This window comes from Chiloscyllium plagiosum, unplaced genomic scaffold (genome assembly GCF_037043375.1).
Source record: "Chiloscyllium plagiosum isolate Xiang-an unplaced genomic scaffold, Cpla_swu_hap1 HiC_scaffold_27, whole genome shotgun sequence".
In the NCBI taxonomy this organism is placed as follows: Eukaryota; Metazoa; Chordata; class Chondrichthyes; order Orectolobiformes; family Hemiscylliidae; genus Chiloscyllium; species Chiloscyllium plagiosum.
The window spans coordinates 79,974,188-79,994,557 of NW_028270165.1; the positions used below are offsets into that span (position 1 = coordinate 79,974,188).

The 20,370-nt window shown below is 46.4% G+C and overlaps 1 protein-coding gene across 1 annotated transcript in view; it reads left to right on the plus strand.

Moving 5' to 3' along the window:
• Positions 1–11,749: 11,749 nt before the first annotated feature.
• Positions 11,750–20,370, plus strand: part of LOC148144655 (uncharacterized) — a 70,783-nt gene continuing 62,162 nt past the window's right edge. Inside the window, exon 1 of the mRNA XM_087975429.1 lies at positions 11,750–11,917. The gene's annotated coding sequence lies outside the window, so the exon portion shown is untranslated. The remainder of the gene's footprint in view (positions 11,918–20,370) is intronic.

The window sequence follows — 20,370 nt, forward strand, 5'->3', positions numbered from 1 at the left end:
GTCAGCAGGGAGGAGGAATCGCTGAAGGTCTTCCCACAATCGGGGCAGCTGAAGGGCCTCTCCCCTGTGTGGACCAACCGGTGCCTCAGGAGGAATCACTGAAGGCCTTCCCACAGATGGGGGCAGGAGAATGGCCTCTCCCCGGTATGGCTGTGCCAATGAGTCTACAGGGCAGACGGGGCACGAAAGCCTTTCCCACAGTTGCTACACTTCCACGGTTTCTCTATGGGGCGGGATTCCTCAGGTTTCTCCATGGCCGTAGCTTCAGCTGCAAACAATCGTGTGTACAGCTCCTCCCTGGTGTGAATTCCTCTTTCCAGGCCGTATAGCTGTTTCAGGCTCCACACACAGTGCGCTGCAACAGTAGGGTCTCTCATCCAGTCCCACTGATGCTGAAAATGTACTGAAACAGGAACCAAAAAGCTTTGCTCCTTCTCACAGAATCATGGTTGAAAATTGTTGCGGTCCCGATGGATTGAGTGACTGTCAGACTTTGACGTCAAAGTGAGGACTGCAGACGCTAGACAGTGAGTGTCGAGAAGTGCAGCACTGGAAGAACACAGCAGGTCAGGCAACATCAGAGCAGCAGGAGAGTCTGTTTTGGACATAGGGCCAAAAGGCCGTCCCCTCCAAAATGAGACATCAAGGCTGTTCATTTTGAAACTTCAGATCTCAAATACTCTGTAAAAAGAGATTACAAAAGTCATCACTGTCAGTCCAGGGTAGAAATTCAGAACAGTTAATTCTACTTTCTGCAGAATGTTATTTTCTTTTGTTTCTAGATTAGGTTCCCGACAGTGTGGAAACAGGCCCTTCAGCCCAACAAGTTCATACTGACCCTCCAAGGAGTAACCCACCAAGAACCGTTTCCCTCTGACAAATGGACCTAACAATACGGGCAATTTAGCATGGCCAATTCGCCTAACCTGCACATCTTTGGACTGTGGGAGGAAACCGGAGCATCCAGAGAAAACCCACGCAGTCACTGGGAGAATGTGCAAACACCACACGGACAGTCGCCCAAGACTGGAATCGAACCCAGGTTCCTGGCGCTGGGAGGCAGCAGTGCTAATCACTGAGCTACAGTGCCGTCCCCTCCACAAATTTGCAAACACCATTCCACTTACTCTCTTCCCCCTCTGTGCGAACTCATTCTCCTGAAGGTGCTGATTCAGGATCTTATAGGGGCAGAAAAGCAAAAATGTCAAGACTGACATCTCTCTGACTTTTGGATAACTCCACCTGAAAGTTAATATTTTTCACAACACTGGGATCTGCTGAGAGTGAGCAGGTCTGATTTTGGGAAGCAAAAAAAAAGTGTATCAATTCAGGGTGAACCTGCCATGCAGCTTCTTGAGGAACAACCAGACATGAAATAGTTAACATCCCCAGGAAGGTGGGAGCAAAATGAGACCATCAAGGCATTAACACAGACACACTTCAGCCAAACTCTTCTGCTCCCAGTAAGGGCAAAACATACTTGAAAGCTGCGCTGAAAGTCCAGTCTTCACAACTACACTTTTGCTTTCACCGAAGACAATTAGCATCAGACAGCATCGAAACAGACCCTTTGGCCCACCTCATTTGAGTTACCAGATATCCTAAATTAATCAAGTCACATTTGCCATTATTTGGCCCCGATATTGGCCGGATGCTGGCAGGTGGGACTAAATTGGATTGGCTATCTTGTCGGCATGGACGAATTGGACTGAAGAGTCCGTTTCCATGCTGTACACCTCTATGACACCAGTCGCATTTGCTATCACTTGGCCCCTATCTGTCTGAACCATTTGTATTCATGCACCCATCCAGATGCCTTTTAACTGTTGTAATTGTACCAGCCCCCACCACTTCCTCCAGCAGCTCCTTCCATACATGCACCATCCTCTCCATGAAAAAGCTGCCCCTGAGATCTCTTTTACATCTCCTCCGCCCTCACCTGAAACCTATTACCCTTGAATTCTGGACTTCCCCATCCCAAAGAAAAAGCCTTGTCTACTTCCCCTATCCATGCCCCTCATCATTTTATAAAAGTCCATAATGTCACCTATCAGACTCTGGCGCGATGGGGAAAACAGCCCTACCCCATCCTTCTGTCCCTCCTCACCCGGGTAATTAAGACACATACCTGAGTTTACAGAGTCTGCTCCCTCCCTGGATTCACTCTAGTTGCTACAAGTGAATAGATTTCCCCCCTCCCCTCTCTCTCACACACAGGAGGAAGAGTTGCCCAGCGGGAAGGAGCTTCACTCTGAAACTGACAGGGCCACTTCTGTGTTGTGACGCCATCAATGGGTTGGGGTGGGGTAGGGTACGGGAGAAGGGGCAAGAGAAAGGGGAGGGGCGAGATCCAGGGCTCAGCCAGCAGTGGGACCCAACACTGCACCTGCGCTGCCTTGCACAGTTTGCAGAAATTCCCTTCCCTCCAGAGAATCCCCACAGCGTGGAAGCAGGCCACTCGGCCCAACAAGGCCACACCGACCCTCCCAAGGGTAACCCACCCACACTCATTCCCCTACCCCTAGTGGTCTACATTTAGCCCCTGACTAATACACCTAACCTGCACATTCCTGGGCACTATGGGTAATTTAGCACCGCCAATCCACCCTAACCTGCACATCCCTGGGCACTATGGGTAATTTAGCGTAACAAATCCCCCCCTAACCTGGACAAAGTTAAAAATCACAACACCAGGTTATGGTCCAACAGGCTTATTTGGAAGCACTAGAATTTGGAGCGCTGCTTCTTCATTAGGTGGGTATGGAGAATAAGTCACAGAATGTACAGAAAAACATTATAATGACCTGCTATTGAAATGATATATTGAACAAACCTGTATTGTTAAGTCTTTCATCTTTTCGAATGGGTTGCAGGCATCATTAATATGTAAATCTTGAACTTCCTGTAAGGCACCTTCTTGAGATAACTTAAGGCTTTATAACGAAAAGTGACACTTCAGCTCAGCTGTGCAAAAATATACATTCACTCCCATGGACTTATGTTTGTGTGTGCATGTGAGAGAGAAAATGTCTATTTCCATCCTGAATGTCTTTATATCTATTCAAGAACAGATGCCTCACTTCTGTTGGTGTAAATATTGTTGTAAATCATAGCTGGGTACTAATAGTTAGATGTAAGGGAGAGAGAATTCGTCAGGTTGGGCACTATAAGAATCCTGGGAGACCCCCTTTCGGGTTTACTTTCTAATGAACAAACATTAGGCATGAGCACCTATTTCTTTCAAATTTGGTTTCTTTTTTTTGTGTGATTCCCTGCTGTGACTACACTGTGCCTGGATGGTTGACAGACTGGGAGATTTTGGTTGGGAGTTGATTGGCTGAATGTTTTATTGCTCCAGAAGGTGTAAAGGGGGGGGGGGGGGGGTCAAAGCTTCAGCAGAAATCCCACAGAGCTGAGAACAGACCGACATCTTACTCAGTGGGAACAGGGAGATCAACACAGGACAGAGAAATCAGAACCTGAAATCTGACCTGACACTAGCTGACCCTGTGACCAGTGCTTTGGTGAGCAGTGCCAACCCTCTACCTTTACCTCGCTTCCCATTTGACTACCCCCTTGATATTCAGGATCCAATCCTTGTCATCCTGAAGCCATGTCTCTGTAAGGAGTCTCAGACCATAATTATTCTCTTCAATGTGTGCAGTCAATTCATTCACTTTTGTTACAATGCAGCACACATTCAGACACTGTTTTTACTTTCAATTTTTGTGATCTTTAGAATCCAGTTCTGATTGCTGGTACATTTACTCTCCTTGTCCCTTTCTGTCATTCTCTGATGTTCATTTCCCACACGACTACATTGTTCACGGGCCTTGATTTGGATTGGCCGTGCTAAATTGCCCATAGTGTCCAGGGATGTGCAGGTTACGTGGGTTAGCCATGGGAAATAGTAATAGACGCAGGAGTAGGCCCATTTGTCCCGCCTAGCCTGCTCAGCCATTCATTAAGATCATGGCTGATCTATCCATTGTCTCAGCTCCTCCTCCCTGCATTGTCCCAACTACTCTTTATTCCCCTACCATTGCAAAACCCCATCCAACTGTGTCTTAAATATACTTAATGAAGCTGCCTCTACTGCTTCCTTCAGCAGAAAATTCCATAGATTCACTACTCTCCAGGAAACGCAATTCCTCCTCATCTCTGTCCTAAATCTACTCCTCCTAATATTGAGGCCTGGTTTCATTCACCAGCAGAAATGACTGGATAGGATAGGGCTTCATCCTACAGTCCAATGAAATCCCACTTTCCATCAAAACCTCGGATGTACTCACTCACTCAGTTGCTGTCTCACAAATGCAGGATTTCACTGCAACTTCTGCTCCCATTAAAGGCAAAACATCTTTGAAAGCTGCTCCGAAACTCCAGCCTTCACAATCACACTTCTGCTTTCACCGAAGGAGATTAGAGTCATACAGAACGGAAACAGACCCTTTGGTCCAACTTGTCCGGCCAAACAGATATCCTAAATTAATCTAATCCAATTTGCCTGCATGTGGCCCATATCCCTCTGAACCCTTCCTATTCATGTACCAATTCAGATGCCTTTTAAAATTTCCCCTCACCTCAAACATGTGCCTTCTAGTTATGGACTCTCCTACCTTGGGGAAAAGACCTTGAGTATTCACTCTATCCATGCCTCTGATGAATGTCTATAAGGTCACCCCTCAGCCTCCAATGCTCTAGGCAAAATATCCCCAGCCTATTGAGCCTCTCCCTGTAGCCTGAACCCTCGAACTCTGACAGCAGCCTCGTAAATCTTTTCTGACCCCTTTCAAATGTTCACAACTGGGTTCTCCGGGTTCCTCCCACAGTCCAAAAATGTGCAGGTTCGGTGAATTGGCCGTGCTAAGTTGCCTGTAGTGTTAGGTGAAGGGGTGAATGTAGGGGAATGGCTCTGGGTGGGTTGCGCTTCGGCGGGCCAGTGTGGACTTGTTGGGCCGAAGGGCCTGTTTCCACACTGTAAGTGATCTGATCTAATCTAATCTAATCTAATCTAATCTTTTTTATAACAGGGAGACCAGTAATGAATGCAGTCTTGCAAACGTGGACTAACCAATGGCCTATACAGCCACAACATGACCTCCCAATTCCTGTACTCTCTACTCTGACCAATAAAAGAAAGCATACCAAACACCTTCTTCACTATCCTATCTACTGGTGACTCCACTTTCAAGGAACTATGAACCTGCACTCCAAGGTCTCTTGGTTCTGCAACACTCCCCTTAACTGTGTCAGTCCTGCCTGGATTACTTGTCCAAGATGCAAACCACACATTTCTCTAAAGTAAACTGACACTCCTTGGCCCATCAGCCCATCCGATCAATTCTAATTCATTGTGAACTCTCTTCCCTCTCTTATTCCCTCGAAGTTGAAAATCTCCATCCCATACGCTCTCCCTGTATTCTCCGTTTGCTCAACTTAATCCCTGTCGTATGTTATCCTGAAGGGTCTCGTTCATGCTGATTAACAGGCCCACACTAAGGGGGGTTCTAATTGAAACATAAAGAATACTGAATGGACAGAGTGGAAGTTGGGAAGATGTTTCCATTGGTTGGAGGGACTAGAACCACTGGGTACAGCCTGAGAGTAAAGGGAAGATCTTTTAGAATGGAGGTAAGGAGAAACTTCTTCAGCCAGAGAGTGGTGAATCTGTGGAATTCATTGCCACAGAAGGCTGTGGAGACCAGGTCACTGAGGATATTTAAGACATAAAGACGTTCTTGAGTATCAAGATGATGGAGGGTTATAGAGACAAAGTGGGAGAATGTGGTTGAGAAACCTATCAGCTAGGATTGAATAGCAGAGCAGACTTTGGATGGCCTAATTTCTGCTCCGATGTCTTATGTTCTCTTGCTGTCCTGGACACAGCGTGAGAGAATTGGAAGCAGCAGTAGGCCATTTGGTCTTTCAAGCCTGCACCAACATTCAACAGATTGGTTGTGAATCTGCCGACATCAAGCTGAATAGGCTGGGACTTGCTCACTGGACCACATGAGGTTGAGAGGTGACCTTACAGAGGTTTATAAAATCATGAGGGGGATAGATGAGGTGACCTTTCCCTAGGGTGGCGGTTTCAAGATGAGGCAGTAAATTTGAAGGTGAGAGAAGAAAGATTTTAAAAAGGCAGGAGGGGCACCTTTTCTTTTACACAGAGTGGTTTGTGTGTGGAATGAATGTCCAGAGGAAGTGGTGAATGCAGGTACAGTGACAACATTTAAAAACCATTTGAATAAGTACATGAATAAGGAAGGTTCAGACGGATATGGGTCAAACATAGGCAGGTGGGACTAGTTTAGTTTGTGAATATAGTTGGCATGGACTATTTGGACTGAAGGGTCTGTTTCTGTGCTGTATGGCTCAGTAACTGTTCTATATTGGTCTTAAAACCATTTTCTTGCCTTCCCCATTAACATCCACTTTTTTGTTGTTCCAAAATCAGATGAACTCAGCCTTAAATAATATTCAATGACCCCCTAACTGCAGTAAGACACCCCCACTTCTGAACTCTATTCCTGTTGCTGATATACCACTTGCCTTGCTGATTGCTTGCTGCTCCTGTCTGACAACTGGCAGTGACTGGTGTAGAAGGACATTGATCATTTGTACATCCATACATCATTCTTGATGAAGGGATCGTGCCCAAAACGTCAACTCTCCTGCTCCTTGGATGCTGCCTGACCTACTGTGTTTTCCAGTGCCACACTTTGACTCGGATCTCCAGCATCTGCAGTTCTCAATTTCTCCACATCCCAATATATCACCATTTAAACAATACACCTCCTTTCTGCTTTTTTCACAGCAATGGCTATTACTTCACATTGTGGTACTGCATTTATCACGTGTTTGTCAATTGTGGTCTTCTCTACATCAGGGATACAGAGCGTAAACTTGTGGAATAGTTCGCCGGTCATCGCAGCCAGGTCCACAGAGGCCAACCAGACCTCCCAGTCACCACCCATTTTAATTCCCCTTCCCACTCTCTTTCTGACAAGAACATTTTAGGCTTCCTCTATTGCCACAATGAACCAAACCGCAAATTGGGGGGAACAACACCTCATCTTCCGCCCGGGCAGCCTATGGCCTGCAGAACTCAACATCGAGTTCTCCAATTTCAATTACCTCCCTTTCCATCCCCTGACTCCCTTCTCAGCCTCTTGCCCCTCATTTCCACTCCTTCCTGCCACCAACCCGATTTCTTCCTCCCATTGAATAATCAGGTCGTACCCTCTCCCTGTCTTCATCTATCCCCACTTTAGCCCCCGGCCCTGGCACCCATCCCCAATCCTGAAGAAGGGTTACACCTGAAACATCGACTTCTCCGCCTCCTGATGCTGCCTGGTTCGCTGCGTTCTTCCAGCCTCCTGCCTGTCTATTTTGCCAATTGAGACACAGACCTGGACCACGTTTCCAGAATCTGTCACCTCTCGGATTCACTCCCTTTCCTTTCGGTTGCTGCAAGTCAACAATTAAACCCCAGAATGAAAAAGAAATGGAAAAGGGGGCGAGAAAAGAGAGTGCCGTCCTCACAGATCTCAGACAGAGGAAGGAGTTTGAAGTCTGAGTGAAGCTCAATGTTGATTCAGAAAGAGAGAAGCAGGAGCAGCAGCTTCAGAAACTCATGGTCCAACTTCCGCATCCAGACAATGGGCTGGCTCTGATTGACAGGAGGACCAGTCTCCTTCCGGTCCTCCGTGATTCCCTATTGGGCCAAAGGAAAGTCACATGCCTTTTTTCGGGAAGCGATGAGCATGCCCACACTTTTGCTGACACCGGAAAACATGCGGAGTCCGTTCACTGCGGGTGCTGGTGTTTTCAGAGTCCAAAGGTCAAGAGGGAAAAAAGGGGTAGAGCCACAGTTTGTTTTTCCCTGTGATACGACATTTTAATGCTTTTGCAGTCTGTCTGGCTGCTCAACCTTTCTGCGTCTTTTCCCCAGGGTAGAGGCGCGTGTCCAGAACTGGACGGCAGAGGTTGAGGGTGAGAATGGGAAAGATTTCTGATGGGCAACCTTTTTGCACAGAGGGCGGTGCGTGTATGGAATGAGCTGCCAGAGGAAGTGGTGGAGGCTAGTACAATGATAATGTTTAATATGCACCTGCATGGGAACATGAATAGGAAAGATTCAGAGGGATAAGGGGCCAAATGCTGGTAAATGGGTCACCAGATTAATTTAGGATATCTGGTCGGCGTGGACCGAAGGGAATGTTTCTGGGAAAGATTCAGAGGGATAAGGGGCCAAATGCTGGTAAATGGGTCACCAGATTAATTTAGGATATCTGGTCGGCGTGGACCGAAGGGAATGTTTCTGGGAAAGATTCAGAGGGATAAGGGGCCAAATGCTGGTAAATGGGTCACTAGATTAATTTAGGATATCTGGTCGGCGTGGACCGAAGGGAATGTTTCTGGGAAAGATTCAGAGGGATAAGGGGCCAAATGCTGGTAAATGGGTCACTAGATTAATTTAGGATATCTGGTCGGCGTGGACCGACAGGAATGTTTCTGTGCTCTGTAACTCTATTTCTAGATAGTCGGAATTTACTTCACAAGACTAGGACTAGGCCATTCACCCCTTTACAGTCAAGATTAGAGTTCACCTGGAAATGCACAGCAGGCCAGGCAGCAACCGAGGCGCAGGAAAATCGATGTTTCGGGCAGGAGCCCTTCATTCCTGACAGGGGCAGAGGGTGGGGGGTAGAGAGAGATTGGGGGGTACAGAGGGTGGTACAGAGAGAGAGAGAGAGAGAGAGAATGAGTGGGCTTGATAGAGAGAATGGGCGGGGGGAGAAGTGGGAACTGGCACGGGGCAGGGTGACACTAGGCACACGGATAGACAAGATGGCCGCTGAGCCATCCGTTGGCCAACTTGACACACAAAAAGGCTGCCGGATCACAAGAGGGAGGGAAACAGCAGAGCTGATACAGACACTGCCTGGGCCCACCAGAATGCCAGCACAATGGACTCACAACCCAATTGATTAGTTTAAGGCGGGTGGGGTAGAGAATACACATGAGTAATGAACACTGCCCGCCAAAGTGTCCGGGTCCAGCCAACACCTCTTATAGAAATGCTAACAGCTTGATACAGACTCAATACCAAATGCTAATAGCCAGGGCTGCAGGAATCCTCCTTCTCAGGAAGAGCAATTAGCGCCCATTACTACAACAATGGATTTCCATGCAGACATTGAAATTGACAATGTCTGCACTGAAATTGAAAAGACTATGCGGAAATTAACAGGGGCTATGCTAGAACTGACAAAGACTGTATCGAAACTATCAACGATTCTGCAATGATTACCATAAACAAATCATATGAGGGGCATGGATAGGATAAATAGACAAAGTCTTTTCCCTGGGGTCGGGGAGTCCAGAACTAGAGGGCATAGGTTTAGGGTGAGAGGGGAAAGATACAAAAGAGACCTAAGGGGCAACTTTTTCATGCAGAGGGTGGAACGTGTATGGAATGAGCTGCCAAAGGATGTGGTGGAGGCTGGTACAATTACAACATTTAAGAGGCATTTGGATGGGTATATAAATAGGAAGGGTTTGGAGGGATATGGGCCGAGTGCTGGCAGGTGGGACTAGATTGGGTTGGGATATCTGGTCGGCATGGACGGGTTGGACCGAAGGGTCTGTTTCCATGCTGTACATCTCTATGACTCTATGTTACAAAGAAAATATTCTCATCACTGATTGATTGTATCACATGTTGCATAAAAGTTTCTTGACATGTGCTCCAGGTCGAGAGAAGACCCGCAGCTGACACTGTGTTGTTGGTGTCTTTCTCTCCCCAGAGCTCCGGTATTTCATTATGCAATAAACTCTGTCATTGAACCCCATTCTGACTCTGAGCCTAGTGTTTTTCACACAACAGGGGAGAGAGAATGGGTGGGGGTGGCAGATGGTGGGGGTGGGGTGGGAGGGAGAAAGAGAGAATGGGTGGTGGGGGGTTGGAAGAATGGACATGGGTTAGAGGGTGTGATGAGAAAGAATAGATGGGGGCACAGGGTGGGTAGGAGGATTGGAAAGGAGCAGAGGGTGGGGAGAAAAACAACAAGGGTGCAGAGGGTTGCATGAGAGAGAATGAACAGGGTGGTCGGAATACAGAGGGAGAATGGACAAGATGCTGGGGATGGAGAGAGAATGCACAAGGGGAGCTGTGGGTGGTGGGGGGAATGGACAGGGGACGCAGTGAGTGGCAAAGATCAAAAAGGTTGATGAAAGTCAACACTTATCAGATTGTTTCTAGAACAGAAAAGCTTGCACTGGAGACTCGAAAAGAGGGGTGTCTTGTATGTATTCCTTCAATTAGTTTTGAAATATTGTTTGTGTGTCTTAATTGTTAAGCCATATCGGGCACATAGAAAAATTGCTATGGTCAGTCATCTCAACTCCAGGACGCCTCTGCAGGAATTCATAGGGTAGTGTCCTAGGCTCAACCATCTTCATCAATGACCTTCCTCCATCATAAGGTCAGAGGTGGAAATATTCGCCAATAATTGCACAATGTTCAGCACTATTCACATCTCCTCACAAACTTCAGTTTGAAATGCAACAAGATCTTAACAATACCCAATGGGCTGACGAGTGGGAAGTAACATTTATGCCATGCCAATGCCAAACAATGACTCATCCCCAAAAGAGATAATCTGACCACTGCCCCGTGATATTCAATAGTGTTACTGTCACTAAACACCCCACTATCAACATCCTTGGGGTTTACCATTGACCAGAAACTCAACTAGACTAACCATAGCCACAATGGCAACAAGAACAGGTTACAGGTGGCTCAGTGGTTAGCACTGCTGCCTCATAGCACCAGGGACCCAGGTGTGTCCGATCTACAAGCTGCACCACAGAAATTCACCAAAGATACTTAGAAAATGCCTTCCACACCACAAACCACTTCCATTTAGAAGGACTAGGACAACAGATACTTGGGAACAGAACCTCTTGCAAGTACCCCGCCAAGGCACTCACCATCTTGACTTGGAAGCAACTTGTTGTTCCTTTAGTGTCGCTGGAGCTAAATCCTGGAATTCCCTCCATAAGGGCATTGTAGGTCACCGTATAGCATGTCGACCACAGCAGTTGAAGAAGACAGGTCACCACCACCTTCTCAAGGGAAATAAATGCTGGCCAGCCAGAGATGCCTATGCACCACGAATAACTTTTAATAAATGGTTGAAACAGAGGGTTGGAACCCGCAAGTTTAAAAAAAAATCGACGTTCAGGTGGGACAGATGTTGGGTTTTGATTCAGTCCTTATTTGGGGACAGATAAAGAGCGATGTGCTGACACTGAACTGGAAATAGAGTTTAGAGCTGAACAGCTGTAGCGTTTCACTCAGTGTATCAATTTAAAATCGATTAAAGATTGGTTCACGACGTGTACGTTACCAACACATGGAAAAGGACGATTAAGAAGGCATGTGGGACTCTTGATTTCATCTCTGTAATGGCCGATGTAGCCCCCACAATCCCAGGCGATCCAGAAACCGCTCTATCGGCCGTGAGCAATGTTCATGGTGCGCATGTGTGAGATGTGTGGGGCCCCACCCCTCATCGTTCTGATGGACGGGGAGACCAACCTTTGGGAATCCCTGGATGACCGGAAGGAGACTGGTCCTCCAGCCAATCAGAGCCCCCCTATTGTCTGAATGCGGAAGTTGGACCACGAGCTTCTGAAGTTGTTGTTGTTCCTCTCTCTCTGAAAGAAGATTGAGCTTCACCCCAGACTGCAACTTCCTTCCTCTGTTTAACATCGGCGAGGACGGCACTCTTTTTTTCTCACCCCCTTTTCCATTTCTTTTCTCATCCTTGGGTTCAGCTGTTGGTCTGTAGGAGCTGAGGGAAAAAGAAAGTCAATCGAGGGGAAGGGACAGACTCTGGAAAAGGTTGGTCTCGATCTGTGTCTATTAATGTTTGACAGGCTTTGTTTCCTGAGCTTGATACATTTACTTGTCTGGCAAAAAAGGGTGGCCCCTTGATCCGTGCTGGAGATGGAAGTAGATTATGCTGTGGGTGACTTGCTTGTAGTCGTCCAATTTAGATATGTAATCATGACACAAAAACCTTGGGTTATTGACTGTTCATTCAGGAGCTCACAGGGAGAGCCAAGTCGACCTAATGGTCACAAGTCACTCCGACGAGAAAGAGAGAGTTGTGTGATTATATAGCTTACAATAATTTAACGATTAGCAAACTAAGTCACTTTGCCCAGTGATTTAGTGTCTAGACAGTGTTGGTTAGTAGCTGATAAGTATATAATAGGTCCTTGCAAAGAGAAGAATATTCCCATGCAAGGAAAGAATGTGTTTAACAGGTAGCAGTACAGCTGCAAGGCCGACTGTCTCTGATGAGCCTGGAAAAGACAATCTTAGCCTGGAAACAAGCTTGAGCAAGCAGGCACTAAGCTGAGATTGAAAATGGTTTCTAGGTTTTTAATATGTGACAAAATGGCTGACCAGAATGTAATAATTCTCCCACAATTCCTTCCTTCTTTCTTTTCACCAAATCAGGAGGGCAGTTCAGAGGAACCGGCAAAAGGAGGGATGTAGCGGACCCAGTGGTGTGTGTTGGTGATGGGGTTTTAGAGTCGCCTCGGTAACTGTCATAGTCAGGGTCACCAGGATCGAGAGAGTGAGAGTCAGTGAAACCATCCATTGGTGGGGGAATGTCAGAAAAGGGAAGCAGCACAAGTTGGAAAGATGCTGGGATATTCAGCATCAGAAGGCAGCTGAAATGGGCACAGCACTGTTTCAGGAAAATAATGCTATGTGCTCGCAGAACAAAACCAGCAATGAGAAGCACAAGACCCTGGAGGAGGGCAGAAGCCCAAGAGCCAAGCAGCCACCCACCCATGTTCAAAGGTCCCAACGGGGAGTAGTGTCATGGAGGGAGGAGGCTGCCTTGTGAATGTGGGCGGCCATGATAGTAATGTTCTCACTGGAGTCAGGGATGCAGGCACAGCAGTCAGAGCTGATAAGGGCACAAGTGCCTCCTTTCTCGGCTAACAGCTAGTCGAGGGCAATGACATTTTGGAGAGTAATGGTGCAGACAGTGACCATCCCTGCATTGAGCAGGTCAAAGGCTGAAGATGTGGCATTGGCAATCTCTTCCAGAGTGGTAGCAATTCGCCGAACCTCAACCACCTTATAGAGGTTTACAAAATTATGAAGGGCAGGGATAGGATAAATAGACAAAGTCTTTTCCCTGGGGTTAGGGAGTCCAGAACTAGAACGCATAGGTTTAGGATGAGAGGGGAAAGATATAAAAGAGACCTAAGGGGCAACTTTTTCACGCAGAAGGTGGTACATGTATGGAATGAGCTGCCAGAGGATGTGGTGGAGGCTGGTACAATTACAACATTTAAGAGGCATTTGGTTGGGTACTTGAATAGGAAGGGTTTGGAGGGATATGGGCTGGATGCTGCCAGGTGGGACTAGATTGGGTTGGGATATCTGGTCGGCATGAATGGGTTGGACCGAAGGGTCTGTTTCCATGCTGTACATCTCTATGACTCAAGGTGCTGAAAAGTTGTGAGCGCTCTCTTGATGTGTGGTTTGGAATTCTCAAAAGGCAAAGTGTGGGAGTGTTAAAGGAAAGAGACATCATAACCTAAATACCAGCTGCCAGTCCAGGAGGTAGGCAGCCAGGAGTAGGCCATATGACCACAAAAGAAATCAGTACCGTTGAAGGGCAACAGATTATTGCATTGGGCTCCAGTCCAAAACGTGGGAAACGAGGAATTGATGGCGGTCTTGTTGGGAACCCTGAGGTTAGATATGCTCCTGTCCACAATGGACCGGTAAGCAGTTGAAGTAATGAGCAAGGAGTGCAGACCCTTACTGAAACCAGCCTGCCATCCTGAGGGATGCTTGCTCTTGATGCAAATATTCCTAGAGGTGGAGTCGTGGCCGAGAGATTGATGAGGAATGGGGAGGGGGATGTATGGGATGATTGTATTGAGGCGGGATCCAACATTTAAATGTGTCCATCTTATACCCGCTAATCACCAAGGTTATCTCTGGAAGTGTTTGGACGCCCACCAACTTAAGGAAACCAGGGGGTGTGAAAAGTTGTGACAGCAGCAGAACGACCCTGATGCAGCCACCATTCAGCAGTGTCAGATTCATTAAAAGGTATGGATCTCAGGGGGATCCATCCCTTGGAATGGATGGGAATATGGGCACAAACCCAGCAGCTGGAGCGATTGTCCTTTTCTGCATAAAGGTATGTCCTGTAAAGAAAAGTATTAAACTGTAATTCCCATTTACTACAGGTTATCAGGCGATCCGTTGTGTCCCAATCAAACATAGTTAGTGAAAGAAAGATAAGGAAGAGTGTAGTGAAAGGCAGAACGATCAGGCTGAGCCATTCATGGATGAAGGCTGAAGATGTCTCTCTGACGGGGTCTTCTGGTGTTTCTGCAGGGGGTGGCGCTCTTTTCCATTGCGTCCTGTGTGTCCATGCGGCCTCCCCTTGAACCTGACTGCTGTATGGGTGACCAGCAGGACTAGGAATGGGCCCTTCCATCTTGGCTCCAATATCCCCCGGCCCTAATTCTTAGGCTTGGCGTACCCGTGACTGTCAACTTTGAAGTGTTTTGGTTAACTGATGCAAATATTTCCCACTTGTCCACCACTACAGTGTCAGCTGTTTCAGTCATTGGGAGGGTTTTGATTCATCTCCTAAATACATCTACTCTTACTAGATAATATTCATAACAATACGCGAGATGATTCTATAAAAGCAAGTTATAGACAAGTAAAAAGGCCGACCAGGTAAGGAGGTGGTTAACAAACAAACACAGGGCATCCCTCTTAGAGCATGCATCTTGTTTGTTTACAAATTAAACACGCTTCAGCTCTTTTCCTCGCTGCTTTCTGAAAATCTGGATGCCTCCATGTTTGTAGCAGAGTATTAACCATTCCCTCCCTGCCCAAGTGTGTACAATAATGTGCATAATCAACTGAAATAGGCGGCAGCAAAGAATGAACACAAAGCAGGCCAGCAGGGGCCACCCACATTTCGGTTTGAGTATTGAGGGAGAACCCTATTTGAGGCCATAGTTTGTGCTGTTCAGCAGGGGGCCTCCCCTGTGATTTCAGTGCCATAGCCAGGCCTGGCGTACCTGTCCCCATATTGTCTCTATCCGGTTTTGCTGGGGACCCAATGGGACCAGAAGTTTAGGGTGTAAGGCTGCCTGCTTGGCAGCAGCATCTATCTGCTCATTCCTTTGGAGACTGTATCCATTGCCTCAGCATGAGCCGAACATCTTGATAGCTGCCAGATTGCTTGGACAAAATGGCATTACTATTAGTCCACCCCTGGGGGTTAAGAGCCCTATATGTTCCCACAAGGATCTGTAACCATGGGTCACACCAAAAGCACAGTGAGAGTTGAAGATCTCAACCCCTGGGAGGGCTCTCTCAGCTCTGCAATCGGTCAAATGAACATAAGGAGTATGGTCTGCTTCAGCAAGGTTTCATACTTTAAGTGGTAACGGCCGGGCAAAGATTTGTCCAGCAACACAGACGTTGAAAGTTTTTGTGTTCCTTGGAGAAAATGTGTGATTAACTTGGAACCAAAAGCAATTTCAAATGTTTCTTCAGAGACAGTACAGCCTTAATTACAGAATAAATCCAATAAAATGTAATACAATTACATAATGGACCACAGGCCAATGATGTTTCCTAGGAAACAATGTTGTTTCACATGCATTATCTCCTCATACTTGTGCTTCAAGGTTAGCTAGGATGGTCAGTAATATCCTCTCGAGCTTAATTAGATCCATACGATGAAGAAGGCATTGTGTGGTTAATCTGTAATTCAGTTAGCTCAGGAATGCAGTTTTTAGCCATTTTAAACACCGTGTTAATTTGCAGCCTGAAGCCATTTTGTCATTTTAATTTATATTGAGATGCCATTTTGTGGTTCATAAAAGCTTACAGACACTTGTTGCTCCTGACAACAGCCTAAATCCAGATTTTAGATCCTCATCTGGTGTGGACCTACTCCATCACTCGAAAGAAAACTAGATTTACAATTTAAGGCCATACATGCTATTCTGCTAAGTTACTCCAGTTTTTTTGTGTTTAAAAATGTGAAAAGTTTGCAAACAGTTCTTCCAGTTAATCACTGGATATTCAGATTTCTCTTCAAAATTAAAGGTCATTCCAAAACTAGGTGCCATTGTGGGATTTTGAATCTGTAGTGTGTGCATGGTAAAGTTTTAATGAACAATACTTCAACGTGAATGTTATCGTGTTAAGTACTCAGACTTTCTGGAGAGGAAAGATTTGCCCTTGTGTGTTTTGCATCACTTAACCAAAGTCAGTTCAATAGAATAAGCAGACAGGTTGATGCTAGAGTTTAGAGCTGGGGCAAAACATCAGAAATAATACAGGCAGGAGCACAGTAATTAGGGTAAGAAAGTTAGCAAAAAATATAAAAACAAGTAGGAAAGTTTCATTAGCTTTTTTTAAAAAAGTTAACAAATTAAGTGTTAGTTTTGCAGAAAATGAGTCTGGGGATTCAATAACAGAGGCTAAAGAGATGGCAGATGAATTGAAAAGAGCTTGAATCTGTCTTCACTAGAGACATACAAGTAACACACTAGAACTAGCTGTAAATCAGGAATTGAAAGGGAAGGAGGACCTGAAGAAAATTACAATTACCAGGGAAGTATTACTGAGTAAACGGTGTAACTACGAGTTGACAAGTCCCGGGTATCTGAAGGATTTCATCCAAGACTCTTAAAGAAAAACTAACTAGTGAAATAGTTAATGCATTGGTTTTAATTTTCCAAACCCCATTAGTCTCAGGGAAGGTTTCTTAAGATTGGTAAACTCTTTTCTTCAAAAAGGGAGATAGAGAACAGGAAACTGCAGACCGTTTACCTTAAGATATGTCATAGAGAAAATGTTCAAAGCTATTATTAAAGATGTTATGACAGGGCACTTGTATAAGTTCAAAGTAATCAGGCAGCGTGAATGTGTTTTTGTCAATGGGAAATAATGTTATAGAGGCATAGAGATGTACGGCATGGAAACAGACCCTTCGGTCCAACCTGTCCATGCCAGCCAGATATCCCAACCCAGTCTAGTCCCACCTGCCAGCACCCGGCCCATATCCCTCCAAACCCTTCCTATTCAAATACCCATCCAAATGCCTCTTAAATGTTGTAATTGTACCAGCCTCCACCACATCCTCTGGCAGCTCATTCCATACACGTACCACCCTCTGCGTGAAAAAGTTGTCCCTTAGGTCTCTTTTCTATCTTTCCCCTCTCACCCGAAACCTATGCCCTCTAGTTCTGGACTCCCCGACCCCAGGGAAAAAACTTTGTCTATTTATCCTATCCATGCCCCTCATAATTTTGTAAACCTCTAATAAGGTCACCCCACAGCCTCCGACGGTCCAGGGAAAACAGCCCCAGCCTGTTCAGCCTCTCCCAGTAGCTCAGATCCCCCAACCCTGGCAACATCCTTGTAAATCTTTTCTGAACCCTTTCAAGTTTCACAACATCTTTCCGATAGGAAGGAGACCAGAACTGCAGGTAATATTCCAACAGTGGCCTAACCAATGTCCTGTACAGCCGCAACATGACCTCCGAACTCCTGTACTCAATACTCTGACCAATAAAGGAAAGCATACCAAGCGCCTTGTTCATTATCCTATCTACCTGCGACTGCACTTTCAAGGAGCTATGGGCCTGCACTCCAAGGTCTCTTTGTTCAGCAACACTCACTAGGGCCTTATCATTAAGTGTATAAGTCCTGCTAAGATTTGCTTTCCCAAAATGCAGCACCTTGCATTCGTCTGAATTAAACTCCATCTGCCACTTCTCAGCCCATTGGCCCATCTGGTCCAGATCCTGTTGCAATCTGAGGTAACTCTCTTCGCTGTTCACTACACCTCCAATTTTGGTGTCATCTGCAAACTTACTAACTGTACCTCTTATGCTCACATCCAAATCATTTAAGTAAATGACAAAAAGTAGAGGATCGAGCACCGATCCTTGTGGCACTCCACTGGTCACAGGCCTCCAGTCTGAAAAACAATCCTCCACCACCACCCTCTGTCTTCTACCTTTGAGCCAGTTCTGTATCCAAATGGCTAGTTCGCCCTGTATTCCATGAGATCTAACCTTGCTAATCAGTCTCCGATGGGGAATCTAGTCGAACCCCTTACTGAAGTCCATATAGATCACATCTACTGCTCTGCCCTCATCAATCTTCTTTGTTACTTCATCAAAAAACTCAAACAAGTTTGTGAGACATGATTCCCACGCACAAAGCCATGTTGACTATCCCGAATCAGTCCTTGCCTTTCCAAATATATGTACATTCTGTCCCTCTTGATTCCCTCCAACAACTTGCCCACCACCGAGGTCAGGCTCACTGGTCTATAGTTCCCTGGCTTGTCCTTACCACCTTTCTTAAATAGTGGCACCACGTTTGCCAACCTCCACTCTTCCGCCACCTCACCAGTGACTATTGCTGATACAAATATCTCAGCAAGAGGCCCAGCAATCACTTCTTCAGCTTCCCACAGAGTTCTCGGGTACACCTGATCAGGTCCTGGGGATTTATCCATCTTTAACTGTTTCAAGACATCCAGCACTTCCTTCTCTAATCTAGACATTTTGCAAGATGTCACCATCTATTTCCTTACAGTCTATATCTTCCATGTCCTTTTCCACAGTAAATACTGATGGTAATAATGTTTTGAAGAACGGCCTCTCCCCACTGCGACTGAGCGGATGAATCTCCAGTGCCCACAGGGAATGGAATCCCTTCCCTCAGTCCCCACATTTCCACAACTTCTCCGCAGTCCTGGTGTCCTTTTGGCTCTGTGTTTCCGATGAACAATTGAAACTGTGATCACACTCAGGAAACGTGTACAGTCACCCCGCTGCTGCGAATAGTGTAATGTTTCTTTAGTTTGTGGAACTGGTTATAGCTCCTTCCCACAGTCAGCTCACTGGGGCACACTCTCTCTCAACAAGAGGAAAAAACATATAAAAGTTGAGCAACGAGACAAAATGCAAAAGCAATGAAATGTCGAACCACATGGGGAAAATAATTGTGGCTCTGCCTTTTTTTTCCTTTTGGCGTTTGGATACTTAAAATCTGTCAGGAACACCAGCACCCGCGTCGAGCATACCGCGCATGTTTGCCGGTGTCAGCAAAGCAGTACGCATGTCCACCAGTGTCAGCAAAATACTGGGCATGTTCATTGCTATCTACAGAAAAAGGCGCGCGACCTTTTCTTGATGGACCAATAGAGAGCCCTGGAGGACCGGAAGGAGTCTGGTCCTCCTGCCAATCAGAGCCACCCCATCGTCTGAATGCGGGCGTTGGACCATGAGCTTCTCCTGCTCCTGTCTGTGAATGAAGATTAAGCTTCACCCAGACTGTAAATTCTTTCCTCTGTCCAACTTCTGTGAGTACGGCACTCTGTTTTCTCACCCCTTTTGCCATTTCTTTTTCATTGTGTCGTGCAATTGTTGACTTGCAGCAATCGAAAGGAAAGGGAGTGAATCCGGGAGGGACAGACTCTGGAAACGTTTGTGCAGATGTGTCTCAATTGGCATAATAGACAGGCAGGAGGCTGGAAGAACACAGCGAACCAGGCAGCTTCAGGAGATGGAGAAGTTGACGTTTCGGGTGTAACTCTTCGGGACTGGGGATGGGTGTAGGGGGAGATGCAGATAATGGGGGTGGAAAGGGCAGGGGGGTGAAGGATAGGTGAAGACAGGCTGAGGGTACGATCTGGTTGGTCAGTAGGAAGAAGGAATCTGGTTGGTGGCAGGGAGGAGTGGAAATGAAGCGTTGGTGCTGAGAAGGGAGTTTATTTGAAACTGGATAACTCATTATTGAGTCCTCTGGGCTGTAGGCTGTCCAGGCGGAAGGTGAGGTGGTGTTCCTCTAATTTGTGGTTTGGTTTGTTGTGACAATGGAGGTGGCAAAGATGGTCACGTCAGAAAGGGAGTGGGAAGGGGAATTAAAATAGGTGGTGACTGGGAGGTTCGGTCAGCCACTGTGGACCTAGCTGTGATGCTCGGTGAGCTGTTCCCCAAGTTTATGCTCGGTCTACCCAATGTAGACAAGACCACAATTGGCAAACATGTGGCAAATGCGCTACCACAATGTGAAGTTATAGCCTTTGCTGTGGAAAGAAAAAGCAGAAAGGAGGTGTATTGTTTAAATAGTGATACATTGGGATGTGGAGAAAGTAAGAATTGCAGATACTGGAGATCAGCGTCAAAAAGTGTGGCCCTGGAAACTCTCAGTAGGTCAAGCAGCATCCAAGGAGCAGGAGAGTCGATGTTTCAGGCACG